This window comes from Lepus europaeus, chromosome 7 (assembly GCF_033115175.1).
Source record: "Lepus europaeus isolate LE1 chromosome 7, mLepTim1.pri, whole genome shotgun sequence".
Lineage (NCBI taxonomy): Eukaryota > Metazoa > Chordata > Mammalia > Lagomorpha > Leporidae > Lepus > Lepus europaeus.
In genome coordinates, this window is record NC_084833.1 from 55,126,293 (window position 1) to 55,139,798 (window position 13,506).

At 37.3% G+C, this 13,506-nt stretch overlaps 1 protein-coding gene and 1 pseudogene across 4 annotated transcripts in view; both read left to right on the forward strand.

The window, feature by feature from the left end:
- The window catches only part of SBF2 (SET binding factor 2), a 544,097-nt gene that overhangs the window by 292,269 nt on the left and 238,322 nt on the right, over positions 1-13,506 (forward strand). The gene's annotated exons all lie outside the window — the stretch shown is intronic.
- On the forward strand, positions 4,054-5,731 carry LOC133764437 (sialic acid synthase-like; annotated as a pseudogene).

Consider the following 13,506-nt stretch of genomic DNA (forward strand, 5'->3'; position numbering starts at 1 on the left):
GGGATTGAACCAGCAGATGGAAGACCTCCCTCTCTCTGTAACTCTGTCTTTCAAATAAAATAAAATCAATCTTTAAAAAGAAAAAGAAATCGGTAATCTAGCACCAATGGCTTAATGTATTTATTTGACTCAAATCAACTTCCAGGCAGTGCTTTGTCACATTCATTTGTAATCTGAGAACCAAGCAGATAGAGCAAAGATACTAAAATGTGTTCCTTTGTTTCATAGTCAGTTAATTTCTGAATTTTAAATGTTTCTTTGAAAATATGACCTTTGTTTTAGGGACATAATACTTCTTGAAAGAGAATGAAGCAAAGTTCAAAGGTTCCAAATTACAATACAGAAATTCCATGTTTTTGAGTTGTACTTATCTAAATTTTGGTTAATTTGAGGATTCTTAAGTTCTGTTTTACTAATTGGTAGTGGTTCACTATACAGTCTGGAAATATATATGTTTTGCCTGTAATTTAATAAAAATAATAATATGACTAACACATGTAGGCATTATTTGCCCTAACATTCTTTGTGCCTGTCAAAAGATGAAGTTAGTTTCTATTTTAAATTACTTAACACAGTGGAACTTCAGTTACTTTTAGATGATTTATTTCTTTAAGAAGCACTACTTTGTTTTTTTTTTTTTTTAATTTTTTTTGGGTGTCCCAACCAGTGTCTTTTTTTAGCTTTTATATACCAAAGTACAGCTTATAGATTACAGTGGCTTCCCCCCCCCATAACTTCCCTCCCACCCGCAACCCTCCCATATCCCACTCCCTCTCCCATTCTATTCACATCAAGATTCATTTTCAATTCTCTTTATATACAGAAGATCAATTTAGTATATATTAAGTAAAGATTTCAACAGTTTGCACCCACACAGAAACACAAAGTGTAAAATACTATTTGAATACTAGGTATACCATTAATTCACATTGTATAACACATTAAGGACAGAGATCCTACATGAGGAGTAAGTGCACAGTGACTCCTGTGGTTGACTTAACAAATTGACACTCTTATGTATGGCATCAGTAATCACCCTAGGCACTTGTCATGAGTTGCCAAGGCTATGGAAGCCTTTTGAGTTCACTAACTTGGATCTTTTTTAGACAAGGCCATAGTCAAAGTGGAAGTTCTCTCCTCCCTTCAGAGAAAGGTACCTCCTTCTTTGATGGCCCATTTTTTCCACTGGAATCTCACTCACAGAGATCTTTCATTTAGGTTTGTTTGTTGTTGTTGTTGTTGTTGTTGTTGTTGTTGTTGTTTTGCCAGTGTCTTGACTTTCCATGCCTAAAATACTCTCATGGGCTCTTCAGCCAGATCCAAATGCCTTAAGGGCTGATTCTGAGGCCAGAGTGCTGTTTAGGACATCTGCCATTCTATGAGTCTGCTGTGTATCCCAAAGAAGCACTACTTTCATATCCCTAAATATATCACATTTGAAGTCATAACATGCTGGTTTAACAAAATTATAAACTGGTTTTCCTAGCAATGTGCACACCAAGATCTGTTTCTTTCTTCTATTGACTAGCTACATTTTTAATTTTTTAATACTGTGCCCAATATAGTAAATGCACTTCTTGATTAGCATACTGAAACTTTTAAAAAGAATTCTTTTAGAAGAAAAACAGGTATTCTGTGCTGGCCTTTGCCACTTAGTGGTGGCTAAGTAGAACTAATGTATGGCATGATCACATGAGAAGTATCTGTTGATGTATTGTCATAATAAAAATAGTATGTAACACAACTTGCCCAGCGGTAGGGTTAAATACTTTATGTATATCACCTTTAATCCTCCTCACAACAATGTAAGATAAATATCTTTATTCCCATTTTACTGGTGCTAATTGACTCGAGATTCTGTGGCTATTAAATGATGGCATCCAGATTTTACATTCATGAATTTTCATTTATTCAATTCTTTAAAGTTTTGTTTGTTTGAAAGAGAGACAGAGAGAAAGACAGGGATAGATAGGTTGTTTTACCCCTCCAAATGCCTATAGTAACCAGGGTGGGCCAGGCAGAAGCCAGAAGCCCAGAACTGTATCTCAGTCTCCCACATGGGTGGGAGGAATCCAACTACTTGATCCATCATCCAGTTCCTCCCAGGGTGTACATTAGCAGGAAACTGGACTGGAAGTGTAGCAGAGACTTGAGCCTAGCCACTCCAATATGGAATATGGACATCTTAAATGGCATCTTAATCATTGTGTCACATGCCCACATTTATCTGTTTCTTAAGCCTAAATTTTTTTCAACTTTTATTTAATAAATTATATTTATATATATAATAAATTATATTTAATAAATATAAATTTCCAAATCCCTACATGTGTTAGTCATATTTTTTTTTATTAAATCCAAATCAACTTTTCGATTGTAGTGGGTTTTCCCCCAATAACTTCCCTCCCACCCACAACCATCCCATCTCCTATTCCCTCTCCCATCCCATTCTTCATCGATTCATTTTCAATTATCTTTATATACAGAAGACCAACTTAGTATATACTAAGTAAAGATTTCAGCAGACTGCATCCACACAGACACACAAAGTATAGAGTACTGTTTGAGTAGTAGTTTTACCATTAATTCACATAGTAGAACACATTAAAGACAGAGATTCTGCATGGGGAATAAGTGCACAGTGACTCCCATTGTTGATTTAACAGTTGACACTCTTATTTATGACATCAGTAATCACCCGAAAGCCTAAAGTTTTTTTACTCTGTTATGCTGACTCATTTCCTATTGGGAAAAATAATGATATTTCAAATAATGACTTTACGCTTTGTTCTTTTTTTAAAAAAAAAAGATTTATTTATTTATTTGAAAGAGTTACACATAGAGAGACAGAGACAGAGGTCTTCCATCCACTGGTTCACTCCCCAATTGGCCACAACGGCTGGAGCTGCACTGATCCAAAGCCAGGAGCTAGGAGCTTCTTCTGGGTCTCCCACATGGGTACAGGGGCCCAAGCACTCCAGGCAGCGACTTTACCCACTACGCCACAGCACCGGCCCCATACACTTTGTTGTTTATAAAGTGCTTTCACATACTTTCTCATTTGATCTGGGAAATGACCCTGTGAGGTAGATACGGGGTTGTTGATACTGAAGAAACTAAATATTAGAATTTTTTCTTTCCCAGATAGGAATGATTTATTAATTGATTTCAAAGAAGGGCAAAATGTCAAATGAGAATCAGTTCAGTTAGTTTAAGAAATGATGTCACTAGGTAAGAGTTCTTCACATGACCCTTCATGGGCCTTTAGTGGCATTTTTTTTCGCAGTCTAATTCCATTCTGTTTAGTCAATTCCATTCATGTAGTTTATACTTACTAAGCACCTACTAGTTCCACATGGTACATGATACTCCTAATGTCCTTTAGAACGTACATATGTGTGTTTAAGTGAGAATTTGAGAATATTCCAATGGATTGTTATCAGACTTTGTGAGATTTCTTTCTAGTTCTATTCTAAAGTTTATGATGGTCCTGGAGTTCCTGAATAAATGCAAAGTTAAAAAGAAGAACATGATAGTAAAGTAACTTTCTTGTATCATGCAGGAAATTGGGGGAGGGAGGCAGGATGGTGTCAGTGTGAGGAAAAGAATCCACATGGTTCTATTTTTGACTAGTCAGGTTTTTTTAAAATCACATTTCTAAAATTTCCTTTGAGTAAGCATGATCCAACCATATAATTTAACTGTATCCTCATTATTGAGTGTGAATTGAGGCCTGATGATTCCATTTAGATGTTTGTAAACACTTTATGGCACTGAAATCTGGTGTGCATGTAGCCTTTCTCCCTCACCTCCCTTTGAAGTACCTCAAAATGTACCTTTTTAAAATTTCTTCTTGTCATTCCTTTATATGACTTTTTAGTTCCTTTTCAGAACTATGAGTGTGATGAATTTTAACTGAGTTTATCTGCTCTTTGAATGTTCTGGAGTTTCCTCCATAAGAAAATAAGAAGATGGACTGAAGGAGAAGGAAAGGTTTAAAACCATTAGGGACATTTCAGGGTTTATACCACTAAATTGGCAGGATTTATATCATGAGAATTATTGGTATTGCATCTTTACAAACTCAGTTGGTAATGCTGAAGTCTGTTAACTTTGGCTTTGATAGCCTTCAGTTATCTACATGTGGGCACATTTACCTGTTTGTTTACTCTATCCCTGTGATTCTCGATAAACATTTAATAAAGAAGCACTAACTGGCAGAGGTGGCAGCCAGGCCCAGGTGGGCAGGAGGCACTGGGAGCATGAGTTGCCACGATGCCCCTGGAGCTGGAGCTGTGTCCTGGTTGCTGGGTGGGCAGGCAGCACCCATACTTCATCGTTGCTGAGGTTGGCCAAAACCACCAGGGTGACCTGGAGGTGGCCAAGCGCATGATCCGCACAGCCAGAGAGTGTGGGGCTGACTCTGCCAAGTTCCAGAAGAGCCAGCTGGAATTCAGTTCAACTGGAAAGCATTGGAGAGGTCCTACACTCCAGAGTACTCCTGGGGGAAGACGTATGGGAAGCACAAAAGACACCTGGTGTTCAGCCGCGCCCAGTACCACAAGCTGCGGAGGTTTGCCCAGGGAGTGCACGTCTTCTTCATTGCCTGCAGCATGGGTGAGATGGCAGTCGAGTTTTTGCATGAACTGAATGTCCCATTTTTCAAAGTCAGATCTGGACACACTAACAATTTTCCTTATCTGGAAAAGACAGAAAAGGTCATCCAATGGTGATCTCCAGCTGAATACAGTCTGTGGACACCATGAAGCAAGTCTATCAGATCGTGAAGCCCCTCAACCCCAACTTCTGCTTCCCATTGTGCACCAGCGCGTACCCGCTCCAGTCCAAAAATGCCAACCCGCGCGTCATCTCAGAATATCAGAAGCTCTTTCCTGACATTCCCATAGGGTACTCTGAGCATGAAACTGGCATCGCGCTATCTGTTGGCTGCTGTGGCCCTGGGGGCCAAGGTATTGGAACATCACATCACTTTGGACAAGACCTGGAAAGGGGTGACTGCTCGGACTCACTGGAGCCTGGCAAGCTGGCTGAGCTGGTATGGTCTGTGCACCTGGTGGAGTGGGCCCTGGGCTCCCTGACCAAGTAGCTGCTGCCCTGTGATATGGCCTGCAATGAGAAGCTGGGCACCTCTGTGCTGGCGAAAGTGAAGATCCCGGAAGGCACCATCCTGGCACTGAACATGCTCATGATGAAGGTCAGAGAGCCTAAAGGCTGTATCCTCCTCTTCCAGTCCAGCTCTCTGCTGTGGCCCGGGAGTGCAGTGGAGGATGGCCCAAGTGCTTGGGCCCTGCAGCCGCATGGGAGACCAGGAGAAGCACGTGGCTCCTGGTTTTGGATCAGCGCAGTGCGCCAGCTGTGGTGGCCATTTAGGGGATGAACCAACGGAAAAGGAAGACCATTCTCTCTGTCTCTCTGTCTAACTCTGCCTGTCAAAAGAAATAAAATAAAATAAAGAGCCATATTTTACAGAAAAAAAAAAAAAAAAACCACTAACTCATTGCAAAATGAGAACAGCACGATAGACCAGTGAGTCAGGCATTTGGTGCAACAGTTGAGCTGTCACTTGGATGCCTACATCCTATATCATAGTATCCCAAATCCTGGTTCAGCTTTTGATTCCAGATTCTTAATTAAGAAGAACTGCTTTCATGTCTCCCTGACAAATAGATAAATAAATGCTTCTTTTTAAAAAATATAAACCAAGATAGAAACTTTATGAAACCTTCAGGACACTAAGAAATTGATTGCATGTGTTTTAACATTCTACAATATATATATATTTTGTTTTTCATCTGAAATAGAATGTAAATGTTCACTGTATGACAGTTTTATTAAAAATTAAAGGATCCAGATTTTCTTAAAAGATTTTTAATTGTGTCTTGTGTATTTGCCCAGCATTGAGCCAGATAGGCGCTAAAATCCCAGTGGAAGGGGTGGGCATTTGGCAGTGGTGAAGCTGCTGCTTGGAATAACCACATTACGTATCAGAGTGCCTACGTTCCAGTCCCAGCTCTGTTCTCCAATCCAGCTTTCTGCCTGGTTACCTACCACCTATGTGAAAGACCCAGATTGAATTCTTGGCTCTTGGCTTCAGCCTGGCCCAACCCTGATTGCTGCAGACATTTGGGGAGTGAACCACAGATAGAAGATCTCTATATCCCCCCCCTTTCTTCCCTCCCTCCCTCTCTTGCTCTCTCTCTCCTTCAGGTGAGTAAATAAAAATTAAAGAAAAAAATTCCCAGTGGGAGAATAAATCTGAAATACAGAAATAGCTATTCAAAATCATCAAGTAAGATCTTAACATTTTTTTGGAAAATTAATTTCACTATAAGATGAATTCAGTCTGTACTGATGTTATTTGTACTCTTTACCAACCTGAACAAGGAGAGATTTTTTTTTTTCCATTATAGGAAGGAAGTTAAATATTATGATTATTTTTCATCATAGAATGTCAAGACATAAACAACCCAAAGCATAAGGTCAAAGTCAAACTCCCTTCCCCTGTTTGTTCACTTATAAATCAGTTTTATTTTGACAACATTTATATACAGTAAACTTCACATACTTTACAATTCCATGTATTTTGAATACATGGAATATGTGTATTCCATGTATTTTAAATGCAACCACCTGTATCACAGTACATAGAACATTTCCATCACCCCAAAAAGTTTCTCAGTGCCCCTTTGTAGTCTCACCCTCCCACTACCTCCAGCACCTGATAACCACTGATCTGTTTTCTGTTAATATCCTTGTTTTTTTCTATAATGTTGTTCCATAGTTTTTTGAGCTTGGCTTCATGCACTTAGCATAATGCGTTTTTAGACTTACCTATATTGGTGTTGTATCAGTTGTTTAATCCTTGTGTTAACTGAGTATCATTTCATTGTTTGGATATACCAAAATTTTTATTTGTTTACCAACTGAAAGATAGTTTTGGAAATAATGAGTAAAGCCTTTCTAAACATTTACACAGGCTTTTAAGTTTTCTCTTGGTTAAATACTTAGGCGTAGGATGCTGACATATATAGTTACATAATGTTTAATTTTATAAGAAACTTTTCCCCATGTATCTACCATTTTGGGTTCCCATCAGCAATATATAAGAGTTCCATTTGTTCCATGTCTTCACCAACACTTAGTATTGTCGATTCTTATTTTGTTTTTGTCTTTTTCTTTTGTCTTAGCTATTCTTAAAGGTATGTGATGGTAGCCCATGGTTTTAATTTACTTTTCATCAGATGACTGAGTGTAGGTCTCAGCTAGTCAACATGTTGACTTGATGCTTGTGAGAATACTTGGTTTAGAATAGGAAATTAGGGGTAGTCTGAGCATGTGCTGAACTGTACATCTCCTCCCTATCTTATTCCCACTCTTATATTTAACAGGGATCACTTTTCAGTTAAATTTAAATGCCTAAGAATAATTGTGTGTTAATTAAAGAGTTCATGGTCACTCGGACTTACCCCTAATGGTAGAGCTAGGAACGTGCCAGGGGATTCTAATTCAATCCCATCAAGGTCGCATGTACCAGTGCCATCTTACTAGTCAAAGTGATCAGTTTCAGTTCATAATTGATCCTGATGATAGGATTAAGTGTCAAAGGGATCACATAAACAAGACTAGTGTCTGCTAATAATAACTGATAGAATTAAAAAGGAGAGAACAATCCAACATGGGAAGTGGGATACATAGCAGACTCATAGAATGGCTGATGTCCTAAACAGCACTCTGGCCTCAGAATCAGCCCTTAAGGCATTCGGGTCCCGCTAGAAAGCCCATGAGAGTTTCGCAGGCATGGAAAGCCAAGACACTGGCAAAACAACAACAACAACAACAAACCTAAATGAAAGATCTCTGTGAGTGAGATCCCAGCGGAAAGAACGGGCCATCAAAGAAGGAGGTAACCTTCTCTGAAGAGAGGAGAGAACTTCCACTTTGACTATAACCTTATCTAAACAAGATCAGAATTTGTGAACTCAAGAGGCTTCCATAGCCTTGGCAGCTCATGACAAGAGCCTCAAGTGATTACTGATGTCATAAATAAGAGTGTCTATTGTTAAATCAACAAAAGGAGTCACTGTACACCTACTCCCCATGTAGGATCTCTGTCCTTAATGTGTTGTACTATGTGAATTAATGGTAAAACTACTACTCAAACAATAGTTTATACTTTGTGTATCTGTGTGGGTGCAAACTGTTGAAATCTTAGTATATACTAAGTTGATCTTCTGTATATAAAGATAGTTGAAAATTAGTCTTGATGAAGAATGGGATGGGAGAGGAAGTGGGAAATGGGATGGTTGCAGGTGGGAGGGAGGTTATTGGGGGGAAAGCCACTATAAACCAAAAGTTGTACTTTGGAAATTTATATTTATTAAATAAAGGGGGAAAAAAGAATAGGAAATTTCCACTGGAGTCATGAAGAGGTCAAGGTTGCTTCTAAACATCTCACAAAATACAAGTTACCATCCCAACCATCCTAAAGAATTATTAAGCCCTGAATGTCAGTAGTACTGAGCTTGAGATACTCTAGATATATATTGAAGTCATCATTAGACATTGAAGTCATCCAAAAAATTTATTTGAATCAAAGGTGAGACATTAATTGAATGATCATTGAAAGGCCTGTGAGGTTGGAAAATTTAGGGTGTTTCATTTCATAAATGTTGTTTATAATGCCAAGCAACTCTAAAGAGTCCAGTTATTGGCATAAATTGGTAAACATTGTAAAAATATAATAGCATGTATTTTACCTGTAGTTAAAAGAATCTTATAACTTGTTATCCCACATAGTTCTATATTTAATTGCAGCATGTTAAATAATATTCCTCTAATTATTATAGTGGTCTCTTAAAGCTGGATTAAAGAGACCATTCCTTGAAAATCATTGTGTAAACTCAAAATTCTTTCTAAACGTTGTACATTTTGCCAAGCTTTCTTGGGTAGTTCCTTTTGGACAAAATTGTTGCCATGTTCACTATAAGCATTTATTTGTATAAATCTTTAGTTATTATTTTATGTTTACATTTCTCTGAAATCAAAGATAAAGATTTTGCTGCCACTTTGTACTGATAGAAAATAATGGGTTTGTTTCAACAAGGAGATTGAAAACAAAATTGGGTTGCAGTTTTTAAGGAATTTAATAACTTTAAAGGGATCAGTCCAAATGCAACTTGGAGTTGCAAGTAACAGGAGATGTGTCTAAGAATATGTTGATAATGATGAGCCCTAGTCTATAGTTCCTTTCATTTCTGCTATCTACCCAGAAATCGTGATGTGACCAGGTTACATGTAAGGTTGCAGATGGGATCCTGTGCATTTATCTGGCCCAGCAGAGGGCGGCAGTACACAGATACAGTTGCCAGAAAATTCATTCTACACTTGGGGAAATTCAGGTTTTTTTGTTTCCAAACAATTAAATATATCATATTTTAATAATTTTAATGCATAATTTTCATTTGGCATAGAATATATATACAACTATAGATAGCCTCAACTTTGAACTTAATGTTGATGCCAAAAAAATGCTAGTTATTCTGAGTTGTTTATGGATTTGGTTTACAGTATTTCTAGTTGCTTAAGGAAGACTATTAATAAGTAATAGCACCATATTTTCTTAACAATTTCTAGTTAAATCAACATTTAGTAATATTACTATTACTACCACTATTGCTATATACATAATATATAATATAATGGCTGATGATGTGATGGAAATTTTAGGATAAACAGAATCTTTCCATTTAGAAGGATTGTTTTATGCCATAGAGTATGCAATGAATAAATATTTTTCAATTAGATGTAGCCTGGGCTTTTGGAAAATAGTCCTCAGATTTAATTCTGGGGAGGGGTGTGAGTGTATGTGGCTGTTCTAAGAGCTTTACTGTAATAGTTCATCACCATACAAGGACCTTATGAACTAGGGTACTGTATTACTGTCTTCATTACAGATGTCGAAACTAAAACAATTGGGATAAGTTCTTTGACACTGTAATGGGTCACACTACTTTGGCCAAACTAGGATTTAAACTCAGATGCTCAGAAATCAGAAACTATGAACTAAAAGTATTTTTTTAATTATACCTCTGTCATTGAACTGTCAAACCTGTCCCCCTAAATTGTAATGCCAGCTGTTTTTAATCAAATTTTCACACATAATCCTGTTTCTGGACTCTCTTAAATTTGTCCCTTAAGCCCTTCTTTAATACCAGTTACCATACTATATCAATTATTAAAGGTTTATGCGAGTTTTGGTATCTGGAAAAGTGTGACTCTCCCACTTAACTCTTCATTAGAATTTACTTGGCCATCTTTTGGGTCTTTGTTCTTCTCCTTAAAGGTTAAAATGAACTTGCCACATTATAGAACAAGCTCTTTAGAGACTTTGACTAGAAGTGACATGTGCATACTTATTTTTCTAAACCACCTTAAGTCAACAATACAGAAAATAAAAAGTAAGAGTAAGAGAGAAAATATAACTGGAAAACTGTCATCATTAGGAAAAGTTCTACTTTTATTTTCCTATGTTTTATTTTAAAGTTTGCTAAAATGAGTATGTTTTAGTATGTATAAAGTTATAATTTTAATTCTTCAATGTGTTTTTATTTTCAGCTGACACATTGTAACTACCTACTTAGAGGGCACATTGTGACATTTTAATACATGGATATAATATTTAATGTTAAGACCAAATAATTGACATACTTATCACCAAAGACATTTATCATTCATTTCTTTGTGTTCAGAACATTGAGAATCCTCCATACCAGCTACTTTGAAATAGTTATTTTCAATAATAGTTACACTACTATGCTATGGAACATTAGAAGTTATTCTTCCTTTCCAGTTGTACACATCTTCTCTCCATTTCTCCATCACTCATACCTTTCCCAGTCTCTGGTAACCACTATTCTATTCTCTACTTTTTTGAGATCAATTTTTTTAGCTTTCACATGTAAGTAAGATCATGTAGTATTTATCTTTCTATGCCTGACTTTTCCTATAACATAATGTTCTTCAGTTCTTTCCCTGTTATTCCAAATGACAGAATTTAATTTTTAATGGTTAAATAATATTATATTATGTATATATGCCACATTTTCTTTATTCTAGTGTCAGTAGATACTTAGTTGATTCTATATCTTGGCTACTGTGAATAGTGCTGCAATAAACATGTGACTTCAGGTGTCTCTTCAACACCCTGATTTTGGTTCCTTCAGATCTGTATACCCAACAGTGGGATTGCTGGGAATCCAGTAGTGGGATCAATCCCAGCTTTTGAGGGAGCTCCATACTGTTTTCCACACTGTTACACTGATTTACATTCCTGCCAAGAGCGTCTTAAGAATTCCCCCTTTCTCTGCATCCTCACGAGCATTTATGTCTTTTTGGTAGTAACCATTCTCTAATTGGCAAGATAATATTTCATTGTGGTTTTGGTTTGCATTTCCCTGATGATTAGTAATATCAAACTCTTTAAAGTATACTTGTTGGGACTGGCCTTGTGGCACAGCTGAATAAGCCACCACTTATAATACTAACTCTGCTTCCAATCTGCCTTCTTAATAAAGTACCTGAGAAGCAATGATGGCCCCTGCTACTGATATGAGAGACCAGGATGGAGTTTCTGACTCCTGGCTTTAACCTAGCCCAGACCTGGCTTTGAGGCCATTTTGGGAGTGAATCAGCAGATGGAAGCTTTCTTCCTCTGTCTCTTCCTCTCTCTGTCACTCTGCCTTTCAAATACATAAATGAATCTTTAAATAATAAAAAAAAAAAGGCTAAGATGGTAAGTTTTAAAAAATAAAGTAAAATAAGCTGGCTGGCTATTTGTCCTCCTCTGAGACATATCTATTCAGATCTTTCACCTATTTTAAAACCAGAGGATTTTTTTCTTTCCTTCTGTTGAGTTATCTGAGTTCCTTATACATTCTGGAAATTAATCTTCTGTCAGATGAATAGTTCACAAACATTTTCTCTCATTCTGTAGGTTGTCTCTCCATTCTCTCTTCTGTTGGTTGTCTTATTCTGTAGGTTGTCTCTGTAGGTTGTGTTTCCTTTCTGCACAAAGCTTTTTGATTTGATGTAATTCCATTTATCAACTTCTGCTTTTGATGCAGAAGTTGGATGACACATCCAAAAAGCCTTTGTCCAGACCAACGTCTTGAAGCATTTATCTTGTTTTATTCTAGTAGTTTCATGATTTGAGGTCTTACATTTAAGTCTTTCTATTTTGAATTAATTTTTTTTTAATATGGTAAGTGAGAAGGGCCTAGTTTCTTTGTTGTGCATATGTACCTCCAGTTTTCCCAGAACCATTATTGACGAGATTTTTTTTTCCTCTGTGTACTTTTTAATATAAATAAAATAAATACATATGGAAATAGAAATAGTGAAGAATATATTTGAAATGATTCAGACCTCAAGATCCATGTGAGTTACCTCCTCAACCTGAAAAAAAAAAATCTACCCAATGTGTTTCAGAATTTTTGAGATGACAGGCATGATGTCTAAAGAACAAAGAACAAACCTACAACTTTTTAAAAAGGGCAGTTTCAGACGTTATAGACCAATGGTCGAGGGATAGAGTTATTAATACAAGGCAGAATTTTAGGACATGTGGTTTAGAAAACGTCACTAAGACTTTGCATTAAAACTTATTTTTCCCTGTCTTTGCTGATGTAGGGGAAAAATATAAAGCTTATGTGAGGGCTGCTTGGCAAGAAGTAATTTTACCTTCTCAGGAAACCTGTAAAATAAGCATGAGTATATTCCTTAGGCAGAGTTATCTATCTGGTATCACATAATGAAGTGTAGAGCAAGAACTAGAAACTTTTTTACACAGTAGTAGTATTTCCATTCTGCTGAGATATGCTAACTATATCATCTGCTGTAGCCCAATCTGTTTGTCTGAATTAGGGCTACATACTCAAATAGAATTGTGGAGAGCAACTCTATTAGATGTTGACAGTTGGTTAATTTTCACTGTCAGGAGGGTGTTTGGTGTGGTACTGACTTTAATCTACAACATAAATAACATAAGTTTAGTGGGAATAGGAATTTTCTGGTTGCAGAGGACAATAAACACTACAGTTGATCTAAGAATGGCTGTAAAGCAACCTTCCCTAAAGAACTTGATGAATTCTACTATGCCTGCAGTATTTTAAATTCAATCTTGCCTAACCAAGTGGCTAGATAGAAGTTCACACAAGCGCTGAGGGTCTGTAAGAATCTTAGCTGACAAATTTAATTCAGTTTTTTTTTTTTTTTCTTTGACAGGCAGAGTGGATAGTGAGAGAGAGAGAGAAAGGTCTTCCTTTTTGCCGTTGGTTCACCCTCCAATGGCCGCTGCGGCCGGCGCATCTCGCTGATCCGAAGGCAGGAGCCAGGTGCTTCTCCTGGTCTCCCATGCGGGTGCAGGGCCCAAGGACTTGGGCCATCCTCCACTGCCTTCCCAGGCCATAGCAGTGAGCTGGCCTGGAA